The sequence below is a fragment of the Canis aureus genome, chromosome 1, assembly GCF_053574225.1.
Source record: "Canis aureus isolate CA01 chromosome 1, VMU_Caureus_v.1.0, whole genome shotgun sequence".
NCBI classification, from domain to species: Eukaryota; Metazoa; Chordata; class Mammalia; order Carnivora; family Canidae; genus Canis; species Canis aureus.
The window spans coordinates 93,411,173-93,429,073 of record NC_135611.1 but is presented as its reverse complement, the minus strand read 5'-3'; the positions used below and the strand labels follow the sequence as shown (position 1 = coordinate 93,429,073).

The 17,901-nt window shown below is 42.9% G+C and overlaps 1 protein-coding gene across 31 annotated transcripts in view; it reads left to right on the top strand.

The window, feature by feature from the left end:
* GLIS3 (GLIS family zinc finger 3) overlaps positions 1–17,901 on the top strand; it is a 548,443-nt gene that overhangs the window by 78,917 nt on the left and 451,625 nt on the right. For all 31 annotated transcript variants that reach the window (XR_013385993.1, XR_013386010.1, XR_013386000.1 and 28 more), the window contains one exon: positions 12,911–12,972. The gene's annotated coding sequence lies outside the window, so the exon portion shown is untranslated. The remainder of the gene's footprint in view (positions 1–12,910; positions 12,973–17,901) is intronic.

Sequence of the window (17,901 nt, the reverse complement as noted above, 5' to 3'; positions counted from 1 at the left end):
GGGATTCGATCCTGGGTTTCCAGGATCGCACCCTGGGCCAAAGGCAGGCGCTAAACCGCTGCACCACCCAGGGATCCCTCTTTTTACAAAGTTTAAAAGAAAAACAACCCTAAACAATGGATTGCTCAGATATACAAATATATATGATAAAGCAAACAAAAAGGCAGTGAAAAGTAACCCCAAAATTTAGAGAGTAAAAATTCAGAGGAGGACCAGCAGTGGGGGATGGGGAGGGTCACAAAGGGGCACACAAGTTATTGGTAATGTTCTAGATACTAAGCTCTATAGAGCTCATTATAATATTTTAAATACATAAATAAAGAGGGCCATGCATCAGCCAATTTAAATAGTGTGATAAACCAATAATTAAGATTAATCCAATTCTAGGCACAGGAATTATTTTTAAAGAGATTATGCTGAGTTTTAGGAGCTTAAAGTATATAAGGAGGCTGGAATAGAAAAGCACAGGGTGAAGGGGAGAGAGAAGAAATGAATCGATGGCTGAGCTCCAGACCATGGAGAGCCTTGCAGGCCCTTTTAGGTGGGTTTTCCCTTTATCCAAGAGCTGTGGGAGCCATTGAAGGATTTTTAAACAGGAGACAGGCTTCAAAATTTGCTTTTTGAAAAAGGTAACTTTGCCTTCAGTGTAGTGACCAGATTGAAGAGAGGCCAGAATGAATGTGGATGAACCACTTAAGAAACATAGGCATGGTGCCTGTTTAGATGTAAGATGGTAGGAACTTAAAATAGGGTGGAGGTTGTAGTGGCAGTGGTGGTAACAATGATGGCAGTCATGGTGTTGGTGGTGGTGATGGTGATAGGGATGGTGGTGTTGATGGTAGTAGTAATGATGGTGGTGATGGTTCTGGTGGTGGTGATAGTATTGGTGATGATGATGCCTTTGGTATTGGAAATAGAGCTAAACGGCCAGATTTGAGAATATTTAGGAAGTAAAATCCATTGACTTAGGGATAGATTTGATAGATGTTTTGATGGAGAGGAAGACATCAAGGATGATTCTTAGGTTTTGGCTTGTCAGTAAAGTGGGGATGGAGCAAGAAGGAGAAATCTGTAATTCAGTTCTGGGCATGGTGAGTTAGAGATGCTTTCTTAGGTTCCACCTTTTCCTCAACTCCTTTCCAGAGATGATGTTCTCACTTTCCTCTTTACTGCCTAAATGAGAGCTCACAAACTTAAATTCTTTCTGAAGTCAGGCAGGTAATTGAAGTGCGTGAAGCTGGCAGGGAGATATTCAGAATGGTGAAAACATGGTTGTGACTTGACTCAGTGCACTGAGAGGCTGAGTGTTTTTCAAGAGGAGCAAAAAAAAAATCATAGTTCTTATGTTTATTAGTGAGCAACTGCTTCAGTGCTTGAAAAAAACAAAATAAACCACACACACACACACACACACACCCAAAAAAAACCCTGTAAGGCCCAGTTCTGTGGATTAAGCAAAACTGATCTTGGGACCTATGAGTAGCCAGATTAAAATTTGGTTCTAAATCTTTCTTTAACACTAATTTATTCATCATATTATTGGTTAAGTACATTTCAATACAATAATTTGGATCAAAATATTCTGATAACATAGCATTATTAAGAGTTGCTTTTGTTTGGATTTTACCAAAATGTACTGTATATTCAGTTATAGAACATCATTTCCAGTTTTTAAAATTTTCATTTTGAAAATTTTTACATCTTCAGGAAGGTTGTACAGATAGAATGATGAAGCCTCATATACCTTCACTCAGATTTACCATTTATAAGGCATTTCTCCATATTGGAGTTCTCTTCACCCAACCAGCTGAGCCCCTCCCCTCCATTTCTGAACCATTCCAGAGTAAGTTGCAGACATCATGATCCCTAATACTTCCATATGTATCCCTGCAGTACAGTGACATTCTTTTAATAACCACAGTCATTGATCAAATTGAGGATTGATGCAATATATATAAGTATTGCAATACTTATATATAATACACAGTTTATATTCAGTTTTGCAGTTCTTTTCTGACCCAGAATCCAGTTGGATCACTCATCGTATTTGGTCACCATGTATATTTAGTCTTCTGTAATCTGGAACAGTTCCTCATGTCTTTGATGACATTGACATTTTTGAAGAGCACAGGCCAACTATTTTATTGAATACCCTTTATTTTTAGTTTGCCTGATTGGTTCCTCATGGCTAGACTCAGGTTATGCATTGTTGGCAGCAGTAGTACTGTGTAAGCTTTGTGTTGCCTGTGTGTTACATTGGGAGGCACATATCACTTTGATTGTCGAGGGAAGCATGTATCTGCCAGATTTCCCCACTTACAGGAATTTAGCCCCTTTGTAATCAGCAAGTACTCTTTGGAGAGACACTTTGAGACTCTGTGAATAGTCTGTTCACCAACAGACTCTCACTGAGTAGTTCAGAATCCACTGAAAATTGCCATCTAAATATGTCATTACTATGTAGGTTGCACATCTATGATTTGAGTTATTTACATATGTATGTATGTATTTATTTAGAGAGCACACACACAAGTGAGGGGAGGGGCAGAGAGAGATTGAGAAAGAGAGAGAGAGAGAGAGAGAGAGAGAGAGAGAAACCTTAAGCAGACTCCTCAGTCAACCCAGAACCTGAAGTGGGGCTCAGTCTCACAACCCTGAGATCATGACCTGAGCTGAAACCAGGAGTCAGATGTTCAATGACTGAGCCACCCAGGTGCCCTACAGATCATGATTTTTTAAAAAACCGACATTTCTCCTATGTTTATTAGTATTCCACTGTAAGAAAGAGCTTTCTCTTCCCCATTTACTTACTATTTATATCTTTCTTTATTCCAGTGGACACCTGGATTCTTTTTCTGTCCAACATCTTCTAACCTATTATTGTTGTGATGCCCAAACTGCCCACAATTGGCTAGTGGGAGCCCTTCAAGCTGCTCCTGTATTCCTTGTCATGTCCTCATCAGTTTCTGAAGATTTACTTTCTTCCACAAGATGCTTGTAGCTTACTCAGTACTTTCCCTGCCCTAGCCCTAGAATTAGCCATTTACCCAAGGACCCTGCTTCTTTTTAGTGGGGAATGTATTTAGAAACTAAAACTAAAACCATTGGTAAAATGTCACTGATTCTAGGTGCTTCCAGGGGACAGAGCTAGGAGGCATGTATTTTTAAAAATGCAAAGGTTTGGGACACCTGGGTGGCTCAACTGTTGAGCGTCTGCCTTTGGCTCAGGGCATGATCCCAGGATCCTGGGATCGAGTCCCACATTGGGCTTCCCGCAGGAAGTTTGGTTCTTCCTCTGCTTGTGTCTCTGCCTCTCTCTCTTTCGTGAATAAATTTTTTTTTTTAAAAAAATGGAAAGATTCATACTGATACTTATAAATCCAGTCAAACACTAGAGGGCCTTTCTTATTTTCCCTCATTGTATCCTTTGGTCTATCTTCCTTCTCTCACAGTGAGTACCTGGCCTGACAATATCAACATATTTGCTCATTTAAAGCATGAATTTTAAAGCAGTTTTTTAAAGAGTGTTCTTCTTTGCCTCCTTTCTCTAGCTGCTGAGCTCATTTATTTTGATATTCTTCAGTTTCTATAGTTTTTCCTGCTTAACTTTCTCACTTATAAGCATGTTCAGGTTTCTCTAAGTATGTCTTTGCAGAGGTTTCACCATGTAGAAGTACTATATTAATATTACTTATCATAAATCATACAAAGAACAAGTGAGTCTGGAATGGGGGTTGTTGCTAATAACTTCCATCCTCGTGACAGTTTACAGTTTACCAAGGACTTCTTTACGTGTGCTACTTTATTCATCATGCTTTGAATTCTTTAGTCCCAGACAAAATGAACAGTAGATAAGTAAACCCAGGACTTCATGAATGTTTCACATAGTAGGACTTAAGTAACACCTGCTGATTTTTAAAAAGATGCATTTAGAATCTATGACTGATGAAAACATGTATCCTATAAAAGCATGGGATAATCCTCAGCAATAGATAATCTAAAATGTTTTATATTTACGTAGGTATTGTTTGCTATTATTATTTTGTAGGAATTTTCATATATTCCTCAGATTTTTTTTTTTGAGAGAGAGAGAGAGAGAGAATGAGTGTGTAAGTACAGGGGGAGGAGCAAAGGGAGAGGGAGAGAGAGAACCTTAAACAGACTCCATGCCTAGTGTGGAGCCCCATATGTGGCTTAATCTCATGACTCTGAGATCATGACCTGAGCCTAAATCAAGAGTTGGACGCTCAACTGACTGAGTCACCCAGGCGTCCCCAGATTGATATTTTTAAAGGATATCTGCTTCCTAAACATACACTGAATTACAAATGCCTTCAAAGGGGTGATTCTGAAACACAGCTACATGTGGTAGTGCTTGGAGAGATGTGACTGGGGGCTGCACCGCTTACTGATTAAATCAGACTCTTTAGAGTAGGCATCAATTCTTTTTTTTTTTTTTAAGATTTTATTTATTTAACAGAGAGGGTGTGCACGCACAAGCAGGGGAAGAAGCAGAGGGAGTGGGAGAAGCAGGCTCCTTGCTGAGCAGGGAGCCCATGCAGGGCTTGATCCCAGGAGCCTGAGATCATGACCTGAGCTGAAGGCAGACACCTAACTGACTGAGCCACCCAGGCACCCCAACATCAGTTTTTTTTAAAGCTGTACAGATTTCAGTGAGCAGCCACTATCTGGCTGAAGAAAGGCTCTGCTATTTTGGAGAGAGAGGCTTCAGTCACAGCTAAACACAAGAGAACTTGATTTGGGCCAGATTTCTGGTTTAAATACTGATACCTAAAAGTAATATAAGGATCTATTTTGAGATTTACCTAGCAGTTAAAGGCACTGAACGTATTCTTTTTTTATTAGCCAGCCATATTCTCTTTATTCTGAGAATTACATGATTTTCACATTTTAATGTTTAATGTTATCTAAAATTGAGGTATGCGTGTGTATGCATGCACACAAATGTGTACATACACATGAACATGGTCATATTCTAAAGCTGTACCTAGAGCAGAGTTCTTAAAAACTCAGTATTCATCAGGAATACCTAGAGTACTTGTTACAAGTATGGAATTGTAGGCCAGTTTGGGCCTTCTGGAAGGATCTGGGTTAGCCAGCCCAGCAAGGGATTCTGATCCACCAGGTCCCTAGACTTTGAGCAGCCATTTTCAAAGAGCCATCCCCCTCACTCCCTCCACAGCAGTGTCAGCATCACCTAGGAACTGCTTAGAAATGCTTGTTCTCAGGACTTTCCCCAGACCCACTGAGTCAGAAACTCTGGAAGTGGGGACCAGCAATCTGTATTTTCACTGGCACCCAGAAATTCTGATGCAGGATAAAGTTTAGGAACCACTGTTTTCAGAAATACTGCCAGTGCTCCCATACTTCCTTGATGATAAGAATCACCCAGCATACTTTTAAAAACACAGAATCTGGGCTCCACCCCAAATCTGTTGAATTACGGTTCCAAGGGGACAATAATTCCATGGCGACAGGTGGATAGTCTTTATTACTAATAAGTATCCAAGGCCATTCTTATCTTCAGACAAATTTGGGAAGTACTGAGAAGGGAAAGCCAAGGATGTACCAGTTCACAGTCACATTCCCTAGTTAGGGGTTGTCTCTGGGTTTTGTGTTCATTATCAGATTTAAATTTTATAACAGCCTTATGAAAGTTGATAATTCAAACTCATTTTACCGATGAAAAAACTGATGTTTGGAGAACTTAAAAAACATATCTAGGGTCAGATCGATAGTAAACCAGAGAGCAGGGACTCAAGTCACGAACTTTCTGACACCAAAGCCTTTATTGTTAAACTGTCCTAAGGTAGCTGCATGCAAATCCTCATCACTGTTATTACAATATAGTGCAGCCTTGGAGATAGATACTTGCCCAGGATCATTCCTTGTTTCAGCAGTTAAGAACCGCCAGCTGTAACCCCAGCCTGCTTTGCGGACTTTCTTCCCCACTGCTTCTCAACATGAATTGTTCCCTCCAACAAGGCCATTTCACTCCTCACCCTTGACCTCCCCTTGCTCACTCCTGCCTCTGCTGTTATACTTAATGCACCTTCACTGATGGAATCTCTTCATCATCTTGTCCCCTAGGCCTCTTACTTTCTCTTCCCTTGCTTCTCCCCCCAGAAGGACTGCTCTTTCTCTTCTGGAACAGTCCAAACCTCAGCTGTGCCTCAAGACTCTTAGTCTAGTGTTCTCTGTGGAGCCTCCCTACCCACACTGGCCTCGGTGAGTGCTCTTGTATGGGACCTACCATGGTGCATGCACACTCTCTTTGTCTGCAGCATGGAGTGCCCTGCACACGGACCTTCATCTTCCATCTACATTAAGTAACTTGAAGATGCTCCTCTGTTTCTGGCTAAGTAGTAGGAATTGCTAAAATATCTCTTGACCTACAATAAAGTCAATGCAGCTAAGATCCACAGAAAATGAAGGTGGATTTTAAAAGTAAATACAAGTTGTGGAGTTTTCTGGGAGAATCTGTGACAGACACACTGATGATCATATGAGCAATCACTAGATTTGCAAGGGTAGATGAATTTAATGACTGTCCCTTAGAGTTCAGTTTGTGGGACTCCTCCCCTCTCTTCCAAACCCAGAAAAAGCCAGGGAAATCTTATTTGGTGGGGATGGAATGACAGTGGCATGGGGGGAGCAGATGGAGGTGTAGTATATGCTTAATAAAGGGGAATACCTTTTGTAAAAAAATTTGCATTGTGGTCATTCCAGGTGATAATGTATTTTCTTTTAAAATGGAATGGATAGGGATCCCTGGGTGGCGCAGCGGTTTGGTGCCTGCCTTTGGCCCAGGGCACGATCCTGGAGATCCAGGATCGAATCCCACATTGGGCTCCCGGTGCATGGAGCCTGCTTCTCCCTCTGCCTGTGTCTCTGTGCCTCTCTCTCTCTGTGACTATCATAAATAAATAAAAATAAAATAAAGATTAAAAAAAAATGGAATGGATAATGCCTTTTCTGGTTTCCTTACACATGTTAGGGTATCGTAGTATTTTGGGACAACAGTTTCCCAAGAGGTAACATGAAACAAAGTCCAGTGTTCTGGAGCCTAGACCAGGAGGAACATGTCCCTGTGCCTCTGAGCTAGGGTCGGGACCAATGCTGGGGAAAGGTCGCCACCTACTGACCAGCCTTAGTCACACTTTTTCCTCCAGTTTGGTTTGGCTCAGAGGAGATGTCTAAAGAGCCTGGACCCTAGGCTCAGGAAAGTTCTCTGCCAGCACCCACCATATTTCATGGCAAAGTTCATGAGGACATAGCCACACAAAGTATAGTATTCTAAGTTTCTGTCTTCTATAAGAGTCTCTCTCATGAAAAGAGTTCTCCTTTGAGGAAACATATCAGCAGCCTTGGTGCAGAAAATGATAGAACTTGTATTTGGTTGAATGCTGCTTATATAGAAGTTATGGTTCCACCACATAGATTTCAAAGACAGCTCTGTTGTTGAAGGGTGGAGGGGGAAGTTAGGACTTAGTTCTGTTTTGGAAGCGTTAGAAGCTGTTTAAAGGTCTTCATTTCATTTAAAGATAAAACTGTATTCTCTGACACATTTGGGAATGGGGAATTTGCATCAGAAAAGTGTCATTACAGGGCGGGGGTGGGGGTGTGTGTGTGGGGGAAGCCTGGGTGGCTCAGCGGCTTAGCACAGCCTTAAGCTCAGGGAGTGATTCTGGAGGCCTGGGATCAAGTCCTAGGTCAGGCTCACTGCATGGAGTCTGCTTCTCCCTCTGCCTGTGTCTCTGCCCCTGCCCTCTTTCTCTCTCTCTCTATCTCTCATGAATAAATAAAATCTTTAAAAAAAGTGTCATTACGGGATGAGCACTGGGTATTATACTATACGTTGGCAAATTGAACTCCAATAAAAAAATATACAAAATAAAAGTGTCATTACATACATGGTAGAGTTCTGGAATGTTGACTCAAGTGAGGAGAAACTGACAAAACAGCACCAGTATCTTCTGATAAACCATTCAGCTTCCAGCCATACATCCAGGAGACAGTCCTAATCACTTGTCCTCTCAACACTCTGCTGGTTCAGTCTGAAGAGTGCACGAGAGGGGACAATATGGTTGGATAGGATTTGTTTCCTCCACCAGGAAAATGCATCTGGGACACATGATGGTAGGTGTAAGAAAGGCTACTTCCTAAATCAAGTGAGAACCAAAATTAGACTCTTTGATTTCTTTGGTGGAAGCAGTATCTGAAAGAAAAGACACTTTCATGAGTGGGTGTACAAAGGAATGGAAAAGAGTGGAAGGACTGTGAGGGAGGAGAAGTCAGTGTTTCTCCAGTAGCCAGAGAAAGACTTCACAAGCTGTGCTTTGGTGGACGGCTTTTGGGGGCTTCCCACTTTCATCCCAGCAGCACCTAATCCCTGGGGAATTCCAGCTTTCTGGATCCTGATAAAGTCACATGAAACTTAGCTCCCCATTGAGAAGCACTCTCAGGAGGGTTTTACCTAACTTGGAATGAGAGGAGGGGAGTGCTACTTAGCCCAAAGGACTAGTACCCACAGCCAACACAGGGTGCTGGGCACTGGGCTAATTGCCTTGCACAGGTCAGTTCATGGATGCTGCTACAGCCCAGTGCAGGAGGAAGAGCAGAGGCTCAGGGATGGATGATCAAGAACTTGCCTGCTGTCCCAGAGCTGGCAGTGAGAGGGCTGCATTCTGAACCCAGTTCTGCCTGAACCCAGAATCAATTATCCATGTGACATTGTAAACCTGTAATGATGGCATTTCAGAAATTGCTAGTAGGATTATTTTGGAGCTAGAGATGCTACAAAGGACCCCAAGGGCTCACGTCTTTCTTAGATATAAGAGGCTGTCCTGCACTGTGAATGACAGAGGATTCCCTTTCTCTCCTCCCCTCCCCTCCCCTCTCCTCTCCAACTAAAGATTTTATAGTTTCATTAAAGTTGTAGATGACCTTAAATGGAAAAGCAATGTTTACCTGTCTGCTGACTTGAACGTATGTTTGTGTGTGTGTGTGTGTGTACACACATAGGCTTGTGCGTGTATTTCTTTTGGATGGAGCAGGGATATTGAACCAAGAGTAGGGACCCAGTGCTAGAAGATGGAGCCTGCATGAAGAACCCTGGACTGGGAGCCAAAGGTCCTCAGTTCTAATTCTGGCTCTGCCATTTATAGCAACAATAGCAGCAGCTAACCGTTGAGTGCTCACCATGTGCTGGGTACCATTCCAAACATTTCCTATATCTTAACTCACTTAATCCTCATGGCCATTCTATGGATGAGTATCATTCTCATTTTACTGATATGATAAGAAAATTGAGGCACACAGTGGTTAATTTTTTCCAGGTCACACCAGCTAATAAATGATAGGAAGTTGGCTTAAACTTGGGCAATCTGGCTTACTACATTAGTAATACTGTCACTCTGCTAACATCTGCAAGTTGTGTCAATTAACCTTTATGGGCTTTAGTTTTCCCTATTTATAAATTCATTTTTTAACAAATATTGAGTCCCAAGCTTGTGTAAGACATTACAGATCAGAGATGGGAAGGACTGTGTGCACAGACTCCTTTCTACCTCCTGCCACCCCGCACTCTTAGCATGTACACACAGAGTGCAAAATGCAAAGGAGAGGGAGTCTGGGAAAGGCTGCAGGAGAAGCTGGCTTTGGAACTTGATCGAAGGCTGGATACTGGTCCAGAGACAGCATCACAGGCAGAAGTAAAGCTGAAGGCGAGTTTGGGGATGTTTACAGGAACTAGCGTGTTTTGAGTGAAGAACGGACTCTTGGGCAGGGGTCACTGCCAGAGTGAGAGCAGGAGGCTCAAGATTAAGGAGTCAGGACCAGGACCATTTGTATTTGAAGTAGTATGTACGTTACATTTGTGGAGGGCCACAGTAGAGGCAGGGAGACCAGTGAGGAGAACTGAGGGCCTCAAGTGTTTACAGAGACTGAACCATGCCCATTGCCAGAAGCTTTGGGAAGCAGGATGGTGAAGGTGAATAGGGTAGAGGAGGGGTTCAGTAGACAGAAAAACTGAGAGGGTGACAGTGGCCTGCAGTGAAGGACAGTTGAGTTACTGACTTATTCCACCTGACAGCCCTGTGGACTCTGTAGGCAGGTGAGTTTGGCCAGAGTTAGAAGGTTTATATGGTTGAAGGTCAGAGTAATGATCTTTAGAGGAAGATGGTAATGATGGCGATGTGCCAGGCTTTTCCCCACCCATGCTATCTCTATAATTAGCAGAAGAGTACTGCTCGACAGGTGAGTGACTTTCATTTTAGAGGATTTTTTTCTTTCCCTTGAGGGACAACAGAATAGAGTGCTGACAGGGTAGACTCTGAAGCCAGAAGACCAGGACAAGTAGGGGAGCTTCTTATTGGGCAAAGAATGTAATCTTTCTGTGCCTCAGTGTGTTGTGTGTGTGCATTACATCGGGGTAACATGGCTCCCCTCATAGGGCTGTTGTGGGGATTAAATGTATTAATGCAGATAAAGTGCGTGGCCTCGGTAAGCACATAGGAACTGTTGGCTCTTCCTACTGGTGAGTAAACTGAGCTGCTGGGCCCCAGCTAGGAGAGGCCACCCAGCTCCAAGGCCTCCTTACGTTCCTCTGTGCCATGTCTGAGAGAGAGTGGGGCCCTCCCAGAGGTGCTCAAGAAGGATGGTGGGAATAGCATGTTCAGGTGGAAGGAGGAAGAGGAGGACGAGAAGCAGGAGAAATTTGGAGGAGGAACAACAATAGAGAACTTAAAAAAAAAATCTTTTCTATTTTTTCTGGCTGTTAAATTAAAATGGTCTCACTCTGAAAATTAAAACATCCTAAAACTAAATTTCTATCATCTGTGATCTAGCCATCTGCCCTATTCCATCAGCCAGCCATTGCTAGTGGACTTTGGAAAAACAAAAGCCAACAGGAAATTATAATATCATAGAAAGCGGGAGTCATGACTCCAAAGAGCAGAGGTGGTTGATAGGCCAGATGCAGGAGTGTCAGGTCCCTGAGGCTTGGTGTAGGGAGGGCAGGGGGAGCACGTATCAGAGTCAGGGTGGGAGTCCCTCAGTTAGGTTTGGGGTGAATCCGGTGTAGGTCAAGGAATGGACGTACAGCTCCAGAATAAGGGGGGTGGCACAGAGAGTTGTGGGGCCAGGAAACTTTGTTTTGCTCTGGACCTCTTTGGGGGTCTGATGAACTTAAGGACCTCTTCTCAGAATAAGGTACCTAAAATAAAAGATGTGGGATTATAGCAGGTAGACATTTCTGTCCACAAACACTTTGGAATTCAGAACTCCTGTAAAGATAATTCCAGCTTTCGGATATGGCACTTCTTGAAGACTCTCTGCTTAGAAGCTGTCTAAATCCTCTAAACCTTGTGGGTATAGAAAGCTAAAAATATACCCAGAATTCCGAATGAGCCAGATCTCTAGCTTCAGACAGTGATTTTGGATAAGGGCGTATCTTTAGGTGATTTGGAGTCCCTAAAACATAGAGAAGTTATGTAAATATTAGCATCACCACCCCCGTTTACTTATATCATAAGGGTATTGGCAGAATGAAAAGTACTTTGGAGACTTCATGTGCTGATCAAGTCCCTATAGAGTCCAAAAAAAAAAAAAAATCCACTGCGACCCAAGGGCAAGTAATCCTGGGTTATTGACTCATTACAGGACATTCTTGGTATGCTCCACATGCTTGCAAGGCAGCTGATGCGCTTTCCTGTGGGGCTGGATCCACTCCCCTCACCCCCACATGAGCATATATGGGGTTTAAATTTACAAATACAGTTCAGATAATCACCAGTAACTCATCTTGGACAAGGGGGAAGACAGGAAGAAGGCTGACAGCAGGCATGGCCCAGGGCAGATTTGTTGGGGTACATACACTAGAAAAAAGAGTTTTAGAGATTTTCCTTATCAGCCATTTATCAGAAATTGACTGAGCCTGCCTATGAAGTCATCATTAATATAGCAGAGGGGAAGTTGTACATCCAGTGATCCCATTTACTGTTCAATTGTGATTCTATATTTTTTCCCAGGTCACAGGAGTGCGTGCGTCTATAGGACTTTTCTGCTCCTTCCTACTAGGAGCTTTTCTGCTCCTAGATATGAAATCATCATCCCAACTACATCCATTGTTGGAAGTACTATTTTGGATTGGCCCTGTGTAATGTGAAATGAAGAGAAAAAGTGTGTAGCTGAATCCCGATATGGAAATCCAGACTTAAAAACATTCTCTGATGGTTTGGCATCCGTGGGATAAATTGGTCATAGTTTTCAACAACTCAGATCAAAGCCAAATGCTGTTTGCATTCAGACAGTGATTCAGGGACCATGTCTTATTTGGTTTCTTTGAAAATAGAGCACAGACATTTTTTCATACCTTTGAGAGAAATCTTTTGGCTGCCAAATTTGTGCCTAGTAAATGTTATTGTACCCTAATACAAAGTTTTACATCTTGTCTCAAGTGTCTTTTGCAGCCTTGCTCCACCATCCCCAAGCTGAGTGGCTGGTTGCAATGAAGGTCTCCTGATGGTAATGTGAAGAAGGAAAAAACAGGCCAACTGGTAAAGATAAAAAAGAAATGAGAGTAAATAAAACACATATGGAAGGTCTACTTTCAGAGTTAAAATGTATACCAGTGTGTATGCAAATCAGCCCTCCAAATAGAAAATCTAGGCGGGGCCCACCATAGGCATGATCATAAGTAGCCAAGTTTGCTTTCTGTGGCCTTTCATTCCCCTGACCTGGGTATTTCTCCAGCACCTCCATCCCTGTTCTTTCTTAGGCTTCTTTTCCATCCTTCTGAACCTGCTAGAGAACCAGAATTGCTCCTGTTTCAGGGCCCACTTCAGGACTCCTCCTCTTGCCTCACATTTCACTTCTACTCTCCCTACAGACTCCTGTGTCCAGTGTGCCTTTCCTCCTGAGGGCATTGCTCATCAGGGAGGAGCTCCAGGGGTAAGTGAGAATTCTTTATATGACCATTCTTTTTTTTTTTTTTTTTTTTTGAGAGAATGAACACGCACAAGCTGGGAGTAGGGGGTAGGGAGAGAGAGAGAGAATCCCAAGCAGACCTCCCGCTGAGCTCAGAGCCACCAGCGCAGAGCTCCATCTCATGACCTTGAGATCATGACCTGAGTGGAAACCAATAGTCAGATGCTTAACTGACTGAGCCGTTCGCAGGTGCCCCTAAATGGCCGTTCTTAAATAAAAATTATTAATTCATAGCCAGTTCTTGATTTTTGATGAACAGATTATGTTTTAAAGATTATTTTCTGACTTAATTTTGTTCACTTACCAGACTTTATCAAGTGTCTCTTACATAGAGTGCAGTGGCTTTGGTGTAGTGGGCATCAGAGGAGAGCCCAGTTGTTAGTGGAGGGGGCAGAGGTCCTATACACAAAAGGTTAAAGAGCATGGCAAGATAGAGTAACAATTCAGAGATGAAGCAGGCTGGTTTTAACAAATGCTTATTTCATACACTGAATGTGGCAGACACTATTTTAAAGGCTTCCCAAATATTAACTCATTGAGTCTTCAAAGCTGTGGTCATTCCTGTTCTGCAGATGGAGAGACAGCCACAGAGAGTAACTCCCCCAGGGTTACTTGGCCAATTAGTGCGGAGTCAGTACTAAATCCCAGCAGTTTGACTCCAGGGTCTGGGTCCTTAAAGCAGCTCCATGTGGCATCTCCAGCTTTAGGATGAGGACTAAGTGCAGGACACAAACAAGGATTCTGATTTGTGGAAGGGTCCATTCCAGGTGAGCTAAAGAGGGCAGAGAGGGCTATCTGACAGAGGTTCTTTACCCTGGCTACCCATTATAGTCACTGGGAAGTTTGATAAAGTCCCAAAGACCAGATCTTATCCAGGCTGCTAAATCAGAATCTCAGGGGGGAGGCCTGGCCAGGTGTGTGAAGAGGGCCGCCAGGTAGAAGACAGCCAGCATGAGAAGCCAGTAGGGGGATGAGGCTCCAGAACTAGAGCCTCTGAGTGGACAGGAGCTCAGGAAGACAGAAGGGCGGAGGGCAAGGTGGTCAGGTGTTTCTCTCCCACCACCAGTCTCTGGGTCTTCCTCCAGCCCCGCTGCTCCCTTCTTTCTCCTCTTTTCTGGCCTCATTGTCCTTCCTTATCTTTTGTTTTCTTTTCCTTCTCTCCTATCAACCCCTTTACCTTCTTCTTTCCTGCATCCTCCTGCTGTTCTCTTATTTCCTTCTCCTGCCCACTGCTTCCTTCTATTTCCTGGCCTTTTGGCCATTTCACTTGACATTGCCCCTCCTCCCAGCAGAAGGTGGGCAGAGGCAGAGTTGTGACTTGGATGAATCTCGATGCTCATTGGCAATGCTCCTGAGGGAATTGGGGGAAGGCCTGGAACGTGTAGACCTGGCTCCCCAGTAGTGTAATTCGTGTTTGATACTAGTGAGGGCCATATTCCCTGGGGACCTAGGGTATGTGCACCTGGCTTTGAGGTTGAGAAATATGAGTTTGGAAGGTGTGTGAAAAACTGCCCTCAATATAGTGGCTTAAATAACCCAATTCACATCTCACAGTTCTGTAAGATAGAAGTCTGACATGGGTCTCACTAAGACTAAGGTCCAGTGTGAGCAGGACTGCTTCCTTTTTGGAGGTTCTAGGGAAGATTCTATTTCATTGTGTTTTTCAACTTCTAGTGTTTTCCTATGTTCTCTGGCTCCTGGCCCCATCCTCCATCCTCAGAGCCAGTAACCTGGCACCTCTCTGGCCCTACCGTGGTTGCCAAATCACTTTCTCTGAAGCTCTTCTTCTGCCACCCTCTTCCACTTTTAAGGGCTCTTGTGATTGATTCCATTGGACCTATGTGGATAATCCAGAATAATCTCTCTCTCTCTTTCTTTCTTTCAATTTATTATTTATTTATTATTCATTCATTCATTCATTCATTCATTCATTCATTCATTCATTCATGAGATTCAGAGACAGGCAGAGACATAGGCAGAGGGAGAAGCAGGCTCCCTGCAGAGAGCCTGATGTGGGACTTGATCCCAGGACCCCAGGATCACAACCTAAGCCAAAGGCAGACACTCAACCACTGAACCACCCAGGTGCCCCCAGAATCATCTTTCTATTTTAAGGTCATTTTTTTTTTTTTTTTTACCAACTTTAATTCCACCTGCACCTTAATTACCTTTAGCCACTTAACATATTCACAGATTCCAGGGATGAGGATATGGGCATTTGTAGGGGGAAGGAGGACATTATTCTCTCTGTAACAGCCTCACAGAGGAGGAGAAGTAGACAATAAGGATCATTCCATATGGACAGAAGAGCACATGCAGAGGTTTGGGGACTTTGAAGAGTATTCAAGGTAGGTTTGAGGAACCATAGTAGTGTAGTATCACTTGGTGGTGTCCTGCAACTGATTATGACATATACCATTTATACAATAAATTTTATTCATAAATTTTACATCTAATAGTTTTAATCACATATCTGATCAAAATGTCTTCCAATAAGCAGTACTCTGTGGGGGCAGTAGAGTGTTGTGGCTGAGAGCATGTGCCCTGGAGCCATAGCTAGGTTCTAGTCCTACTTCTATCACTTATTAGATAGATATCTGTAAGGATTGAATGAGATTAAGAATCTCAAGTACCTTGCCTCAGCTGCTGGCACACAATAAATCCCTAATAAATGTGAGCTTTTCTGATTGCCATAACTAAGCTGTGTCTTAAGCTTATGGCTTATAACTTGCCACTCACATTTTCTCCTTCATGTCCACTTCTTGCTGGAAGAAAAATGAAAGCAGTGGCAGGAAGAACATTTCTGACCTAGGCAGCCAGCTGAGATAGCATCATTATTATTGAGCTCAGATTGTCTGACTGCTGGTCCCTAAATTCAATCTAGAATCTAAGGACTCTCTGCTCCTGCTGCTTACGCCAATAGCCCCAAATGGTATCTATAGCTGAGTTTTAAATGACATTTGGTTACAAGACAGAAGACAGAAAAGCATGGGGATGGGGGAGGCAGTGTCCAGGCTGAACTGAGACTTTCTCAGGTAGGATTAATAACAGAAGTGAGTGGGCCTGAGCAGTGACTTCTGTACAAATATTTTTTTTTATTTCTGAATGTCAGTTGGAAAATCTTGACTCTGTTTTATCCAGGAGTGAGATAAATTCCACTTTCAGTAGGAATTTGGGAATGCATATACTTCTATTAGGTGCTGTGTTCCAGGGCTATATTGTTAACCAGTAACTGAGAACATGTATAAATGGCCTGGATTTTCAGGACAGTTGTCTGACAACCAAATGGATAAGCTACTGTATCTGACCCCCAAAGGTTGACCAGCTGGTCTGAAAGGGGGCATTGTGTAATTACTGCGGAAGCAAAATGTCTCTTGTTTAATGTAATACTGATCAGATGATAGGAGGATCTCAAAAAGAATGTGAACCATAACTTTTTTTTTTTTTTAAAGTAACCAGGCTAAAATGATGTCACAGAAACTAAGTATCTATATTGGATGGTGAGCCCCTTTAAGTTTTTAAGTATTGCTTTTCTTTGTACCCTCCATGGTATGCTGAATGCCTTAGGTACTTCTATAAGTTGTTGTCAGCTATTTGTTTAAACAAAAATAAAAGAGATCTACTGGCTCCCGCAAATGAAATGGTCCGGAGATTGGATGGCGATCACGTGTGGTTCCGTTAGGACTCTGGGCCTGTTTTCTGCTGCCTTCTCCACCTTGCTTTCCACAAAGTTACACCTTCCTTGGCAGGCTGAGAGGAAGACGGCTTCATTTCTGTCTCTTCATAACACACAGAAGAGGCTCTTTAGAGAGAGGAGAAGACATTTTTAAAAGCTACCAAAACTTTCCTCTTATGAGAACATCTCATTGGACCAAAATGGGTCCTCTACCCATCATCAAACTAGTCCCTGTAGCCAGAGCTCTCCTCTTTACATTATATTGGTCCAAATTGGGTCATATGCCCATCAGTGAACCAATCTCTCTGGTCAGAGGAAGCCCCTGGTTGTGCATATGTGCCGGCCAGTTTTGCAATTCCCAGTCAATCCTTGCAATAACTCAGGTAGCAGCCCTGAGGTCCTCAGTGGTTCAGGAACCAGCCAGACGTCTTCCAGAAAGTGGCAGAGTTAGGATTTCTAGGTTTTCTGATTCTAGAGTCACCCTCCTTCCAATGTACTATCCTGCTTGAATGAATAAACAAATAGATATCTGGTGGAAGCAGGGCTCCCTGCATGGAAAGAAGAGTAGAATAATGGTTAATGTGGGAAATGTTTCTCTTTGAAGCCTGACCATTTCCCCAGGAGCTGGGTAATGCTGGAAAGATAACCTACTTTTCTCTGCCTTTGTTTCCTCATTTATAAAATAGAACTTGTCACCTCAATGGGATGTCGTGGGAATTAAGGGAAGTAATGCAGACAGTGAACTTGGAACACCATTCCAGCCTGAAGGGAGTCAGTGCTTTACCTAGGGCAGGTCTCCTTTGGGGACTGTTGGTCATTTGTCTGATGGACAATAAAATGGTACTCCTCCATTCTCTTACGGGGTCAAAAGGGGGATAGAAATGTTTATGGATCTGAAAACCGCCTGAGTACTTCAGCATCACGGGGCCTAAGAATTTGTAGACAATCTCCAAGTACATTCAAACCCCCTTGCAGGCAGGTCTGTTTAGAACTTGAGGTGAGTAGGGAGGAGTCTGAAGAGCCACTGGATCACTTTTTTTTTTTTTTCAGAGCTTAATTCTGTCCACAACTTACTCATTGTTCTTGCTTATTCTGGAGCTGTCCTAATGCTGTCTTGCCTCCTTTACTTTCTCTTGTTTTTTATTATTTATTTTTTAAAAAGATTTTTACTTATGTATTTGAGGGAGAGCTCACATATGTTATGTATGTGAGGGAGG